Source organism: Oratosquilla oratoria, chromosome 24, assembly GCF_046742065.1.
Source record: "Oratosquilla oratoria isolate Oo_2021 chromosome 24, ASM4674206v1, whole genome shotgun sequence".
NCBI lineage: Eukaryota > Metazoa > Arthropoda > Malacostraca > Stomatopoda > Squillidae > Oratosquilla > Oratosquilla oratoria.
In genome coordinates, this window is record NC_134800.1 from 1,117,837 (window position 1) to 1,132,836 (window position 15,000).

Consider the following 15,000-nt stretch of genomic DNA (forward strand, 5'->3'; position numbering starts at 1 on the left):
CTAGTACAGGCTTTATGGTCTCTTGCAGCCTCCTCCAGTCTTATATTCTTATGTCCTTATGTTCTCGTTCGAGAGCGCGATGTCGTGTCATGGACGGCGAAAAGTCGGTACGTGTGAAACGAGCCTAAGGGAATGCGAGGCCAGTACGAGGGCGCATTGGCCTAAATCACAGAACCTAAGGCCCCATTGAAGCCACTTAAACGAAAATTGGAAAACGACGCCAGACACTAAAGAAAAAAATCCGGCCACTAAACAGTGAGGCACCACGCGCTGCGAACACACACTGCCATAGGTAGGAGTAGGAGAAATCCGATTACGCGGGGGGTATCAAGTCACAGGAAAGTACTCCCCGCACTCCACTTGAACCGGATACAAAAGTCTACGGAAATGTCGGTCCCAAAGCAAACCCAAACGTTGGGAATATCCGATTTGTAAGCGAGGAACCCCTAAGAGGAGTTCTCACTTGGGAGAGCTCGAATGGAGGCGAAAGGGAGAGGGACGGAGGCGGAGGTGCTAAGACTGAACCCTGTGGCACCTCGCTCAACACATTTCCTTCTGGCGAACGCCAAACAATTTTGTCTGCAAGAAAATATCAAACTGATAAGAATGTGCCTTCAAAGCAAAGCTAAAGAGAGAATGTGAGAGGATGGAGACGGAGGTGCTAAGACTGAGCCTTGTGGCACCTCTCCGCCGGAGTTAACTAATTTACATATTTCTTTCTGGTTAAAAAGATAAGTTATTAAAAAATACACTGATAACATCAAGACTGAATCCTGTGGCACCTCGCTAGACACTTTATATATGTTCTTCTGTTTAACGCCAACTTATTTTATTCTTTACAAGAAAATATCAATTTAAGTAATAATTTGCCTCCAAAGCAAAGATGAGGAGGAAAGATTTTACCTGAATAAAATCACCTGGCAGCAGAGAGAATAAAATACTAAAAATCTTAAGGCAGCGAAAAAATTAAACCAAGATTAGCTAGAGGTAATTAAATAGATAAATAAGTGAATAAATAAATGAATGAATAAATCAAGGAAGGAATAGATATACAAACAGATAAACAAATACATGAATAAATTAATCAATAAACAAATAGATAGATAAATTAATTAATTGATAAACAAATAAACTGATAAATGAATAGATAAACAAACTAATAGATAAAACACAGGAACAAACTGAATGACGCTACTTCATCCCTCTTCCAAAGACATGGCGCACCGTGTCCGGCGCCATCAATCACAAGAGAAAGAGTGGGACGGGGACGCAGAGGTCCACGCTCGGCACGCGCTCAGAGGAAAAATTTGGTCTGACTGAGGAGGGGAAAAAGTTGGCTGACTAAAGAGTGGAAAAACTTGGCTAACTAAGTGATTGCACTCCGCGTCCGATCGGTAATGATGCAAACACGGGTGGAGAGGAGGGGCGTGGGAGAGGATCGCCTCCATCAATATCTATTTCTCCTTCCCCTCCCCACCCTCTCACTCCCAATCTCCCACCAAAAAATGCATTAACTTGGGGATTCAAGAATTCATCTTCCTCTTCTTTTTTTCTTTTTCCTCCTCGTTCTCCCTCTACTTCTACTTTCCCTCTTTCTCCTCTTTCTCCCTCTACTTCTACTTTCCCTCTTTCTCCTCTTTCTCCTCCTCTTCATTTTTCTCTTTCTCTTCCTCTTCCTCCTCCTTTTTCCTCTCCTCTTTATCCTTTTCCTTCTCTTTTTCTTCCTCTTCATTTTTCTCTTTCTCCTCCTCTTCCTCCTTCTTCCTTTCCTCTTTTTTCTTCACTTTCTCCACTTTTTTTCTTATCCTCTCTTTTCTCCTTCTCTGTCTCCTTCTCCTCCTCCTTCTCCTCCTCTGTCTCCTTCTGCTCCTCCTTCTCCCCCTCTCATCCTCCTAATTCTTCTCTTCTCTTCTTCCTTCTCCTTCTCCTCCTCTTCCTCCTCCTCCTTTCCCTCCTCAACTTGTCAGCTGGTGACAGAAACAGACCCAAACTAAAACAAGACAGACAGTGAGTGGTCCAAAGTTTCTTCCCAGAAGGCCCCAAGGACCGATGCCGGCTACTGTGGGGCTTCGAGTTTCCCGTCAAAGGAAGTCAATGCGACAGTCATGAGTTTGATAAGATCCTGCCACTGGATGGGGTTCCAGAAATCTCAAGTTCTCTTTGAGTCCCTCACTGACCCGAATCATACACTACGAAAGCTAAGATTAAGTTTAAGATGGAAGTCGAATAAAGGAACCCTTTGCAGGAATCAACATTCATTGACAATGCAGATATTGCCAATGGTTTTGTAACAAAACTGACCTCTATTGACCTAACATTGACCTAATGTTCTCTCACCTTCGACCATGACCTCTCCGGAATACTTGGCCCAAATCTGACTCGACCAATATTGACAAACTTACTTAGACATTGACAATAGATATTAACTGTGCACAGTCTCGTCAGTGCGGTTCTTTGGGTCAAGAGGGACTACTGCCAAGAAGTTAGTTCGCTTTCAATCTCACGAAATCGCTGATGTCTCCAGAGGGTTTTCGATGTCTTTCTTCAGACTCAAAAAGGTCGATGACTTCTTCGGCTTTTGGCCTCAGACCCCGAGGACCCTCTCTTTTTCTCCTTCTTCTCCTCTTCCTCCTTCCCCTCCTTCTCCTCCTCCTTCTCCTTCTTCTTCTTCTTCCCCTTTTTGGGAGGTGGGTGGGTGGTTAGAGGGTTATTCCGAGTGTCATACCATTCTTTAAGGTTTTTCTTAAAAAGAAAAAAAAAGAAAAATGCTCAAATTCAATGGTGCGTACACAGACTCCTCAAAGAAATCTCATCTTCTCGTCTGCATAATCTTCTCGAGTACAAACTTCTTTTTCTCTTCTTTATTTCCTAAAATCTCACTTCGTTCACCTCCCACTACACCATGGTGCTGCCTCGGACATTCCCGCCCTCAGGACCTCCTCCTTCAAGAACGGGAGTCGAGTTCGACGTCACCCGTGGATCCCGAAGAGCGGAGTCGCTCGGCAACACTGAGCTGGAGGGGACCCTCTGGCGGTGGCCCACGGCGACTCCCGACGAGGGGAGAGTGTGGAGGGGGGACAGGAGGGGGAGAAGAGGGGGAGAGGTTGGGAAGAGGAGACTAAGTGAGGGGAGGGGAAAGACGAATATAGGGAGGAAAGGAAGGGAGAGGAAGGGAAGGAAGGGAAGATAAAAAGAGAGGGAGGGGAAAGTGGGGAAGAATAGGAGAGAGTAGGGGAGACGAGAGGAGGAGAGGAGAGGGGAGGGGAGGGGAGGGGAGAAGAGGGGAGAGGAGGGGATAGAAGGGGATAGAAAGGGAGAGGAGCGGAGGGGATATAAGGGGAGACGAGAGGAGAGGAGGGGAGAGAAAAGGGAGAGGAAGTGAGAGGATGTGAGAGAATGAAAGAGAAGGGGAGAGGAGGGGAGAGGAGACGAGGGGAGAGGAGGGGAGAGGAGACGAGGGGAGAGGAGGGGAGACGAGGGGAGAGGAGGGGAGAGGAGGGAAAGGAGGAGAGGGGAGGGGGAAAGGAGGGAAGAGGCGCGCTACTACACTTACCCTTGACCTGCTCTGGACTGACGTACTCTTTGAGTTCACCGAGGTTTACCTAGACGTGGCCCTCAAGGCCGAAGAAAGTCTTCGAGTGTCAGAGACCCTGAGACTTAGCTCATGGAAGACCCCGGACGTCACTGACGACCGTGTCACTCCGTCACACGTGACACTGACCGTGTGTGTGTGTCAGGAAGAAAGAGGGTAGATTGAGGGAAAGGGCGAAATAAAGATAAAGATAGACTGACAGGGAGGTAGATAGATAAATACACAGAGAAATGAGCGAATGTATAGGACTGCATATGTTTGTGTATTTTCTATATTCTTATAATGAACAGAACTTCATAAACCTAAGTCTATACTTCACCTCAAACGATGATGATAAAGCACAGTGTAGTGGCACTGATGGTTACTGACTGGTTTTTTTTTCTTCTTCTTCTTCTCTCTCTCTCTCTTTTTTTTTCAAGAAGATTCTTTGGAAAGCGGAGACGCTTCCTTGTTTGCCTGCAGCTGGAGGAAAGCCCCCGTCCCGCCTTTTTTTTGAAAAAAAAAATCTTCAGACTACAAGCGCGGCATTAGGAAAGATTTGACTAAACACGGGACAATGAACCATCACGCTCATTCTTGAAGAAATTTTGACGAGGCTTCATTAGCCTTTTCTTCATGAAAGGGGGAAAGGCAGGAGTTACTTTCATCCTAATATAAGGTACAAAAAGCTGGAACAAAACAGGAGCCTCTTACTCGTCGTTCTACACTTGGATGAGACCTCGTCTTCCGTCCTCCTACTCCTTCCAAAAGGATAGAAACGCTTCGAGATCGAATCCAACAACATCAAAATCCTCTTACCCTTCGTTCTGCAACTGTAGAAGTCGTCCTCCTCTTTCCATTCCCGCTCCTTCTTCAAGGATTGAAGAAGCGCTTTTAGGCTAAATCCAGCAACAACGACAACAAGAGTCTCTTACTCCGAGTACCGCAACTGGAGAACTCTAGCGATCTTCTCCTTCCACAAGGATAGAAGCGCTGGTAAACTACAACCCACCACAACAACAACAACAACACGAGCTTCATACCCTAAGTTCTGGAACGGGGAAGTCTTGTTTTGGCCTCCCCTTCCTGCTCCTTCTACAAGGATAGAAGAGCTGGTAAACTACACCCCATAACCTGCAACAAAAGCCTCTTAATCTCCGTTCTACAATTGGAGAAGTCTAGCGTCCTCCTCTTCCCCACCCCCACTCATTCTCGTTCTATTCAGTTCAACGTCGCGAAGTCACCCCTATCAGGACGCTAGGACGGTGTCCCTCAAAGAGGACAAATATAATTAACTATACCCTTGGTCCAACTCGCTGGCGGCAGGGTTTGAACTGCCGTTACCACCTGGACTTCCGCCGCAAGTAGCGACGCTCCAACCCTCTCGGGCAGCGAGAATCCTACTGTTTTTGAGTTACGTACCTTCGTTGAAGGCGCGAAGTTCCTGGACCTGACGAAGTCGACGTCGAAGAAGACGGAGCAAGGTCCTCTTCTTCCTGTGGGATGCTGACGGCGAAGGCCAAGAGGTTCCTGTGGGTCATGCCCACGACTTCGGAGGATCTTCTCTGTCCTCGGACGACTCCTTCGTCTCTCATTCTCTCACTCCATGCCAACACTTGGCTCTCACTTTCTCCCTCTTTCCTTCCTTTGGGATCTCACTTTCTCCCTCCTTCTCGGTCTCTCTTGGTCTCTCTCTCTCTCTCTCTCTCTCTCTCTCTCTCTCTCTCTCTCTCTCTCTCTCTCTCTCTCTCTCTCTCTCTCTCTCTCTCTCTCTCTCTCTCTCGTTCACTGTGATTCGATTACTTTCTTTTTCTCACTCTCTCATTCTCCCTCTCTGTTTCTCTCTCTCTCTCCTTCTTTCTCTAGTTCTCTCACTTGTTCTCTCTCTCTCGCTTTCTCTCTGTCTCACTTTCTCACTCGCTCGCTCTCTTTCGGTTACTCTCTCTCTCCCACGCTCTTTTGTTCTCTCTCTCTTCGCTCCTCTAGGGGGGTACTTGCTTCTCCTTACGGGAGAAACAAAGGTGGGGAGTAATTCATCATTTTCTGAATTACTGTTCAGTAATAGCAACTTGTGTCTGCCCATACACGCCGCTTCCCAGAAGGTTTCAGCCAGTTTCAGATTGTTTCAGTCGGGCTTCTGAGAAACCACTCGTCTCGACTCCTGCCTTGGTGAGCAGTGAGCGACCCACCAGAATTCTATTTCATTATTTTTCCAATCTATTTCCTTTTTTTTTCTTAAGTTTTAGATCTTATTATTTTCTTATATTTGGACTCACAACCGCGTGCAACACTTAACACTTTTGGTAAAATTGTTTTTTCTTTCTTGTGTAATGTCGGTCCATTGTGATCTCTTGGAGAATTTACCAGAATGTTTCGTATTCACTTTCACACTATAGTATCTCTTCTCACAAGACTTTGTACTAAAAGTTTCGCTCAGGCGCGAACGATGATATATACAAATCTCTGGTCTTTATGCAAGACACCTGGGGAAAAGAAAAAGAGTTTTTAATTAAGATATTCTGGAATACGAAACTTATGAAAATAAAGGCTAAAACACACACAGAGTCAGATATGTGCTACTGATTACATCAAACACACACACACACACACACAACACACACACACACACACACACACATCTATATATATGAGTGTGTGTGTGTGTGTGTGTGTGTGTGTGTGTGTGTGTGTGTGTGTGTGTGTGTGTGTGTGTGTGTGTGTGTGTGTGTGTGTGTGTGTGTGTGTGTGTGTATTTACCTAGTTGTATTTTACGGAAAGGGGAGCTATGCTCGTGGTGACCCGTTTTTGTATCTCGCAAGATCAAGTTTGTTCTTAAATTCTTGTATTGTGTGTGTGTGTGTGTGTGTGTGTGTGTGTGTGTGTGTGTGTGTGTGTGTGTGTGTGTGTGTGTGTGTGTGTGTGTGTGTGTGTGTGTGTGTGTGTGTGTGTGTGTGTGTGTGTGTGTGTGTGTGTGTGTGTGTGTGTGTGTGTGTGTGTGTGTGTGTGTGTGTGTGTGTGTGTGTGTGTGTGTGTGTGTGTGTGTGTGTGTGATCAGCTGCGGCCGAAGCCGTCACCTTTGCCCTATTAGATACTCTATTGCGACAGGTAACAGCAGGCAGTGCTGGGAAGCGGAGGGAAGTGCGAGATTCGAACCCACAACTTGGTGAATGCGACATCGAGACTCTTCCGATGAGGCCACCAAGTAAGTACTTGGGAATGCGTGGAAAGAGAAGACTCTATGGAGGAGTGATTGCACCTACTGCAGCACTCTACGGAACAGAAACTTGGAGTTGAAGGGAGTTCGAAAGGAGAACTCTGGATGTGGTTGAGAGTTATGATAAGTGTCGCATGAATGGAGGGAGTGAGGAGGGTGTGGAGTTGAGGCAGAGGGCGGGAGTGGAGAGAGTAGACCAAAGAGGCCTTAGGTGGTTCGGGCATGTGGAATGAAGGAGTGAGGAAAGACTGACAAAACGAATGTGGAGAGTGGACGTGGATGGAGGGAACTTGAAAGGACGAACAAGAATGAGGTGGATGGACGAGGTGTAGGAGGATTTGGTATGAGAGAGGAATGTCTGTCGAGCATGGAGGAGAGTGCAAAAGACAGGAGTGAATGGAGGGGTATTGTGAATGGACGAGAGGATGACGCAGCCAGAATGGATGTCCTTCTCATCCGTTCTTTATTGAGTGGATGAGGAGGGCGATTGCCACGTAATGAAGCTGTGGGGGTAACCCAGCTTCAGCTGTCGGGCTTTGATGTATAAGCGCTGTGCCTCGCTGTTCTGTCCTCGACCCGAACAGCGTGGTGGGAGACAGGGATTACCCTTCATCCACGATATGCTGAGATGGGAGGGGCGTTGTTGTGTATGGCATGTATGCATATCTTCCTGTTTCTATGTATACGAAATACAAATACATTATATACAATGATATATTTCATTATTGCTACAGCAATTCAACTTTAATTGCAAAAGATATTTTCATCTTTAATCGTACACTCTGCATAGAAATATATCAGATAATCAGAAAGAAAGAAAAATATTTGCATAAGTTCGATAAAGGACAGGTCACAGGCCGGTGTCCATAACGGTGTGTCATAGTTCAAGATTCTCGACCACCGCCTAGGTCTGTGTGAGATCAAGCCTCCTTGACAAGTGCTCTCTCTCTCTCTCTCTCTCTCTCTCTCTCTCTCTCTCTCTCTCTCTCTCTCTCTCTCTCCCTCTCTCCCTCTACCTCACTCTCTCCCTCTGCCTCTCTCTCTACCTCTACATCTCTCTCTACCTCTCTCTCTCTACCTCTACATCTCTCTCTACCTCTCTCTCTCTACCTCTCTCTCTCTACCTCTCTCTACCTCTCTCTACCTCTCTCTCTCTACCTCTCTGGCAGAGGTCCTCTACGGGCGAGGCCAGAGTGACCCGAGGCCATGCGGCGGCTGACGAGAGGGAGGAGCGGAGGTGGAGGGAGACGAGGAGGAGGGTGGAAGGAGATGAGGAGGACCGGAATGAGGGAGATGACGATGGGGAGGGAGATCAGGCAGAGAGATAGGATGAGATGAGAAGAAGAGATGGAGTAGGAAGGAGTGAGTGGAGGAGGAGAAGGATTAAGGAGTGAGCGGAGGAAATTAAAGATGTCTCTAAGGGAAGATGAAGGATGGAACGGAGAGACGAAGGAAGTGTGATCGATACAATGTAGAGAGAAATGAGAATCGATTAAAAGAGACGAAGAAGTAGAAGGAAAATGAGGAACAGAAGAAGGATGAGGAGCAATAAAAGAAAGAAATTTAGTTTATGGACTAAAAGGAAGAGGGGGAAATTAAAAAAACGTGCCTAACCAGGTTTAAAAGAAACAAAAAATGAGGATCAATCAGGAACAAGATAGCGAGAAATAGTATGTGTGTGTGTGTGTGTGTGTGTGTGTGTGTGTGTGTGTGTGTGTGTGTGTGTGTGTGTGTGTGTGTGTGTGTGTGTGTGTGTGTGTGCGTGTGTCAACAGATTCCTGGAACTCTTTATTCCATACATCATATCAGCAATGCAGATCAATAGTGCTACATAAATCAAGACCAAACCCTTCAGGACCTAACTCTCCCGCCCCTATCCCCACCCGACTCCTCCCCCCCCCCCAATTCGACATCTTATCCCTCAATAATGTTCTCTTTCATCTATTTTTCACAAAACTCTTTATTCATTCAAGCAGACTCCATTTTAAGTCTTGAAATTGTATATTCCGGTTTCCATGTCAGTCTTTGGTGAAGTTCATTATCAAAAGATCTACCTACACGTAAATACGGCACCCACGCATCCATCTCTTTCTTGTAGCGCATTTGTTGCTCCCAAGTTAAAATTAAACAAGTTTAAAACAATTAACCTTCTTTTCTTAATGAAACCAAATTAATTACATGCTTGCTGAGCCCTTTTTTTTTCTTTTCTTTTTTTAATACACATCTCTAATATACAGTTTACGTTTTCAGGTTGGTCAAGAACACTGGCCTCTAGTTTAGGTATTCTTTTATTTTTTTATCAATTAGGATAATTTTCGAGGCAGTTGTGCCTCTGCTTGAAAGAGGAACTGCACGTGGCGATCCGTGGGGAACTATGCATTCCGTGTTTTGAAGAGTTACGCTGAAAATTACATTAAAAAAAAAGTTTCACTAACTTTTTTATTTTAATCTATTCTGTTACATATTATATTCATTCATTCATTTATTTATATATTTGTCTATTTATTCGTTAATCTATCTACTTGTCTGTTTATCATAATCAACCAACTAATTTATTATTTTGTTAATTCGTAGCTATTTATATATTTTTCTTTGTTTTTTTTAGCCAAATTGAGACACGTCTTCGGCATAAAATGCCCGACACCATTAGGATGCCATCTACCGGCCAACGAAAGCAGCACAAATAATTAATCGAACTCGATCCTCCGACACAGAATGCCATCGAAAGGTGCCTAGGGGGGAGGGGGAGAGAACACCGTCCCCTAGTTCCCACGCACATGGAAATGGGCGAGACAGGGGAGGCAATAAACAAACCTATAATGTGGTTGGCTATCCTCCCCCCGTGTGTGGAAAGCGTTCGAGATAGGGCGGATTGCTTCTATGGGCAATTCAATCGAGCTTATCTCCCCTTCTCCCACCCCCTCTCCCATTCCAACTCTCCCCCTTCCCCCTCTCCCAATCCCCCTCCCCCTCTCCTATTCCCCCTCCGTTTCTCCCACTCCCTGTTCTCCCACGCCTTTCTCCCTCCTCACCCACTCCAACCCCCCTCACCCCCCATGTGGGGAGTCCTTGTAAACACTAAGCCGACTTCCCCCTCTCCCCCCTCTTCCTCCTCTCCCTCCTCTCCCCCTCTCCCCCCAAAGGGGGTTGGAATTTGCCTCATGGGAGATCACATCGAATAAGAAGAGACTAAGCCCCCTCCTGGTCTGCTGGGCCCAGGAAGGGAGGAGGAGGAGGAGGAGGAGGGGGAGGAGGAGGAAGAGGAGGAGGAGGAGGAAGAGGAGGAGGAGGAAGAGGAGGAGGAGGAGGAAGAGGAGGAGGAGGAGTAGGAAGAGGAAGAGGAGGAGGAGGAGGAGGAGGAGGAGGAGGAGGAGGAAGAGGAGGAGGAGGAGGAAGAGGAGGAGGAGGAGGAAGAGGAGGAGGAGGAGGAGGAGGAGGAGGAGGAGGAGGAGGAGGAGTAGGAGGAGAGGGAGTAGGAGAGGAAGGAGAGGGAAGAGAAGGAGGGAGAAAAAAGGAGTAAGTACAGTAGGAGTAGAAGGAAAGGGAAGAGGAGGAATAGAAGAAGGAGGAAGAGAAAGAGGAAAAGGAGTTGGAGGAGAGGGAAGAGAAATGGGGGAGGAGGAGGAGGATAGGGACAGGAGGACTAGGAGAAGAAAGAAGAGAACAGAAGTAAGAGGAGAGGGAGGAGGTAGACTAAGAGGAGGAAGAAGAGAGGGAGGTGCTCTAAGAGGAGGAGGAGGAGGAGGAAGATGAAAAGGAGTAGGGAGAGAATAAGAAGGAAGAAAAGGAGGAGGAAGAGGAGGAGGAGGATTGGAGTAGGAAAATCAGGAGGAAAAGAAACAGGATGAGGAGGAGTAGGAAGAGGAGCAGGAAGGGGAGAGGCAGGAGTAAGAACAGGAGGAGAAAGAGGAGAGGGAGGAGGAGGAGGATAGGAAGGAGGAGGAGGAAGAGGAGAGGCAGGAGTAGGAACAGGAGGAGAAAGAGGAGAGGGAGGAGGAGGAGGATAGGGAGGAGGACGAGGATGAGGAAAAGGAAAAGGAGTAAGAAAATTAGAAGGAGGAGGAGGAGGAAATGGAAAAGGAAAATTAGGAAGAAAATTAGAAGGATAAAGAGGAGGATCAGAAGGATTGTGAGTAGTAATAATAGGAGGAGGAGGCGGAAGAGAAGAAAGATAATGATCATGAGGAGAAGGAAGAGCATTGAGCATTTTGTTGTCGGTAACCAGCGCTTCTATCCTTGCGCCGAAGAAGTGAAGAGGTGGAGATATTGCGAAACTCGGGTCCGTAGGGATGGCATTAAACTCGGAAGGAGAAAATGTCAAAAGAGAAAGAGAAAGAGAACGAGGAGGAGGAGGAGGAGGAGGAGGAGGAGGAGGAGGAGGAGGAGGAGGAGGAAGAGGAAGAGGAGGGGGAAGAGGAAGAGGAGGAGGAGGAGGAGGAGGAGGAGGAGAGGCTGAAATCAAGACGACCGAGAGAAGACAAAAAAAATAGATAAAAAAATAAAAGAAAATGAAGAAAGAATAAAAGACAACAAACCGTCCTTAAGATTCTGAAAGTTTGATGACGTCATGACGAAGGCGTCTCCGTTGCCATGGGAACGGCCCTTGCAGTCTTACAAGAAAGGGAATTTGAATCTCAAGTTGCGTCATCAGATTGGATCCCCCTTCATTAGAATCTAAATGCTTCTGGCGAAGTATTACGTGACGAGAATAGCGTAGGGGGAAGGGGGAAGGGGGGGAAGGGGGGAGGGGGTTGGGGAGGGGGTTGGGGGAGGGGTGTCCGGAAGTGTTCCTTTATCCTGGATGCATATATACATACATGCATGCATACATACATACATACATACATGCATACATACATACAAACATCCATACACACAGTCTTACAAAATAAAGGCTCTTAAAAACATCTCTTTTAAAGACAACTTCTAAATTACTCTTTAAGCAATTTTTAGAAATTTAAAAGAAAAGTCATACAAAAAAATAAAATATAATATTCCCGTCTCTGTTGTCAAAATTTCGAGAAGAATTATCATGGAAGAAAATTTGGCTTCCAGAATCTCAACAACGCTCCAAGATCATACAAATATACATGCAGTTGTACATAAAAGACGAGAAAAAGACTTAAAAAACACCTCTGTAAAAAAAAATATAAAACAAAAAAGACTCACACAAAAAAAGACATTTCTGTCCCTTACGTCAAAATTTCGAGAAGATTTATTCTTGAAAAAATCTGTAAAAAGTTTGCTTCCAGAACCTGAACTCCACTGCGAGATCCTCTCCCTTCACCAGAAAAAAACTATGAAGTCCGTCACCCTATCGAATGGACACCCTAACCCTCTTCACTACGATATCCTCACCCCTTAGAGGAACAAAATCCTCTGGCAGGGAGACCAAAACAGAAGAATCTCCTTCGTGCGGGTTTCCGGAGCGAAGGAGCTCCCGAAGGAAGGTCGGAAGATCTAATTCCTTCCCTTTGTAGGATAGAGCCCTCAAGGTCGAAGGATCTAATGCCTTGCCTCCTGCAGGACGGAACCCTGGAGGCCGTAGGGCCTGATGCCTTGCCTCCTGCAGGACAGAACCCTGGAGGTCGGAGGACCTAATTCCTTGCCTCCTGTAGGACAGAGCCCTGGAGGCCGTATGACCTATATCCTTGCCTCCTGTAGGACAGAGCCCTGGAGGCCGTATGACCTATATCCTTGCCTCCTGAAGGACGGAACCCTGGGGGTTGGAGGACCTAATTCCTTGCCTCCTGTAGGACAGAGCCCTGGAGGCCGTATGACCTATATCCTTGCCTCCTGAAGGACGGAACCTTGGGTGGTCGTATGACCTAATTCCTTGCCTCGTGCAAGACAGAGCCTCGAGTTCCATTAGGGACGTGTCGGATGCTTCAAGCAATGCGCCTTCGGTAATCCGAAGGACGTGGTGACCTGAGGTCTATCCGCAACGGCGGGCCCAAGGAGCCTTCAGGAGCTCGAGGTCCAGAAGGAGAAGGAGACCAAGAAGAGTTCGAAGACAAGAAGAACGAGGTGAAGAAGAAGAGGAAGAAGATGAAGAAGAAAAGAATAAATATAAAATTAAGATGAAGAAGTAGAAGGAAAAGGACAAAGAAAAGGAAGGAGGAGGAGGAGGAGGAAGAGGAGGATTGGGGTTAGGATTAGAAATAGGATTAGAAGAAGAAGAAAAAGAAGAAAAAGAAGAACTTGTACAATCCACCAGGTCGTTCATGTTTAGATAGCCTTTGGTTTTCGTTCATTCTTATGGATAGATATTTTACTGAAACCATTTTTCATTTATTTTGTCATTTATGTTATTTCATGTTTTTTCATTATCTTCCCTTAACCACTGTAATCTATACTTACACGAAACATAAAAGAAAATGTACCATAAAAATATTAATAACACCAATAGATATTAATACATTTTCTAAAAACAAAAATCAAAAAGAAAAATGACACAAATTCCAACAGTTGAGTTGCTAGTTAGCGTATTTTAGAGAAAATATTTGGTGAGGTGGGGAATAAAGAATTGGGAGTGTCCGATACGACAAACATGACAAGAACAAATATAATGAACGATTTAAAATACAGCACACTACAATTAATACCCAGACTGTCCGATCAAATATGCAAAATTAAATAAAATGATTATTGTACAAAATGACATAAATATGTAAAACAATTTACCTATGCTCGTGCCCTCACAGAGTGATATATGCAATGATATACAGAACACAAAGGATGATGTATAAATATAGGAACGATATATAGAATGACAAATTACATCGTGAAAAATGATTTAGGGTTTTACAAAATGGAATCGCCATAGACTAGGAGCAAATCACAGAAAATTGTTTAGATACTTTTTGCATCCATTACAACATACAAATCAATGCACAGGACACTTTGCTCCTAATGTGAATAATAAATCACATGCACAAGTGGAGGTATGGTATACCCAGAAGGCCGAGGAAGTCCAGGACCGATATGGAAGGCCCAAGAAGTCCAGGACCTCCTTGGAAAACCCCAAGATTGTCTTGGAAGGCCCAAGAAGTTCAGGGTCGAGTTGGAAGGCCCAGGAAGGCTTAGATCGATTTGGAAGGCCCAAGAAGTCCATGACTTGGAAACCCCCAAGAAGGCCAAGATTGTCTTGGAAGGCCCAAGACGTCCAGGACCGAGATGAAAGTCGCAAGGAAGTCAAAACAGATTTAAGGGCCGAGGGAGCACAATATGGACTTGGAAGGCCCAGGAAGTCCAAGGTCAATTTGGAAGGCCTAAGAAGGCTAGAACCGACTTGGGAAGCCCAAGTAGGCCAAGAATGATTCTCTGGAGGCCCAAAAGGGCCAAGATCGTGTCTGAAAGCCCAAGAAGGCCAAGACGGACTTAGAAAGTGACATGAGGGACAAGATAGACTTGGAAGGCCCAAGAAGGCCAAGACTGACTTAAAAAGGCACATGAGGGACAAGATAGACATGGAAGGTCCAAGAAACCCTAGGCGGATTTGGAAGTCCCAAAAAGGCCAGGATAGACTTGGAAGGCCTATGAAGCTCAAGACGGACTTGGAAGGCCCAAGAAGGCCAAGATAGACTTGGAAGGCCCATGAAGCCCAAGACGGGCTTGGAAGGCCCAAGAAGGCCAAGATAGACTTGGAAGGCCCATGAAGCCCAAGACGGGCTTGGAAGGCCCAAGAAGGCCAAGATTTAATTGGAAGGCCCAAGAAGTCCAAGATCGACTCGTAAGGCCCAAGAGGGCCAAGAATCACTCGAAAGGCCGAGTAAGGCCAAGATTGACTCGTAAGGCCTGGGAGGGCATAGACTCGGAAGGCCGATGAAGGACAAGATCGACATGGAAGTCCAGGACCGATTTGGAAGGCCCAAAAAAAAGCCAAGATCGACTTGGAAGGACGAAGAAGGCCAAGATCGACATGGAAGACCCAAGATCGATTCCGAAGCCCGAAGAAGTCCAAGACAATAACAATGACAATGACAACAACAATGATAATAATTAAACTCTCGACGGACTTTACAGTACAACTGTACCCGTAATGAGAACTGAAAATGAACTGACAGATGAATAAATAGGTAAATAAATAAACGAATGAAGAACTTGCCATAACGTTTCAAAAACGAATAAGTAATTTGATAGATAGATGAATAAGTTAATAAATAAATAAATGAACAAGTAAATGAATAGATAAATGAATGAATAATCAAACAAA

General features: G+C 45.7%; 1 protein-coding gene across 3 annotated transcripts in view; it reads right to left on the minus strand.

Annotated features, from left to right (window-relative positions):
• Positions 1-15,000, minus strand: part of LOC143038364 (glycine receptor subunit alpha-2-like) — a 426,738-nt gene that overhangs the window by 373,944 nt on the left and 37,794 nt on the right. For all 3 annotated transcript variants that reach the window (XM_076207400.1, XM_076207399.1, XM_076207398.1), the window contains exon 2: positions 4,994-6,054. The gene's annotated coding sequence lies outside the window, so the exon portion shown is untranslated. The remainder of the gene's footprint in view (positions 1-4,993; positions 6,055-15,000) is intronic.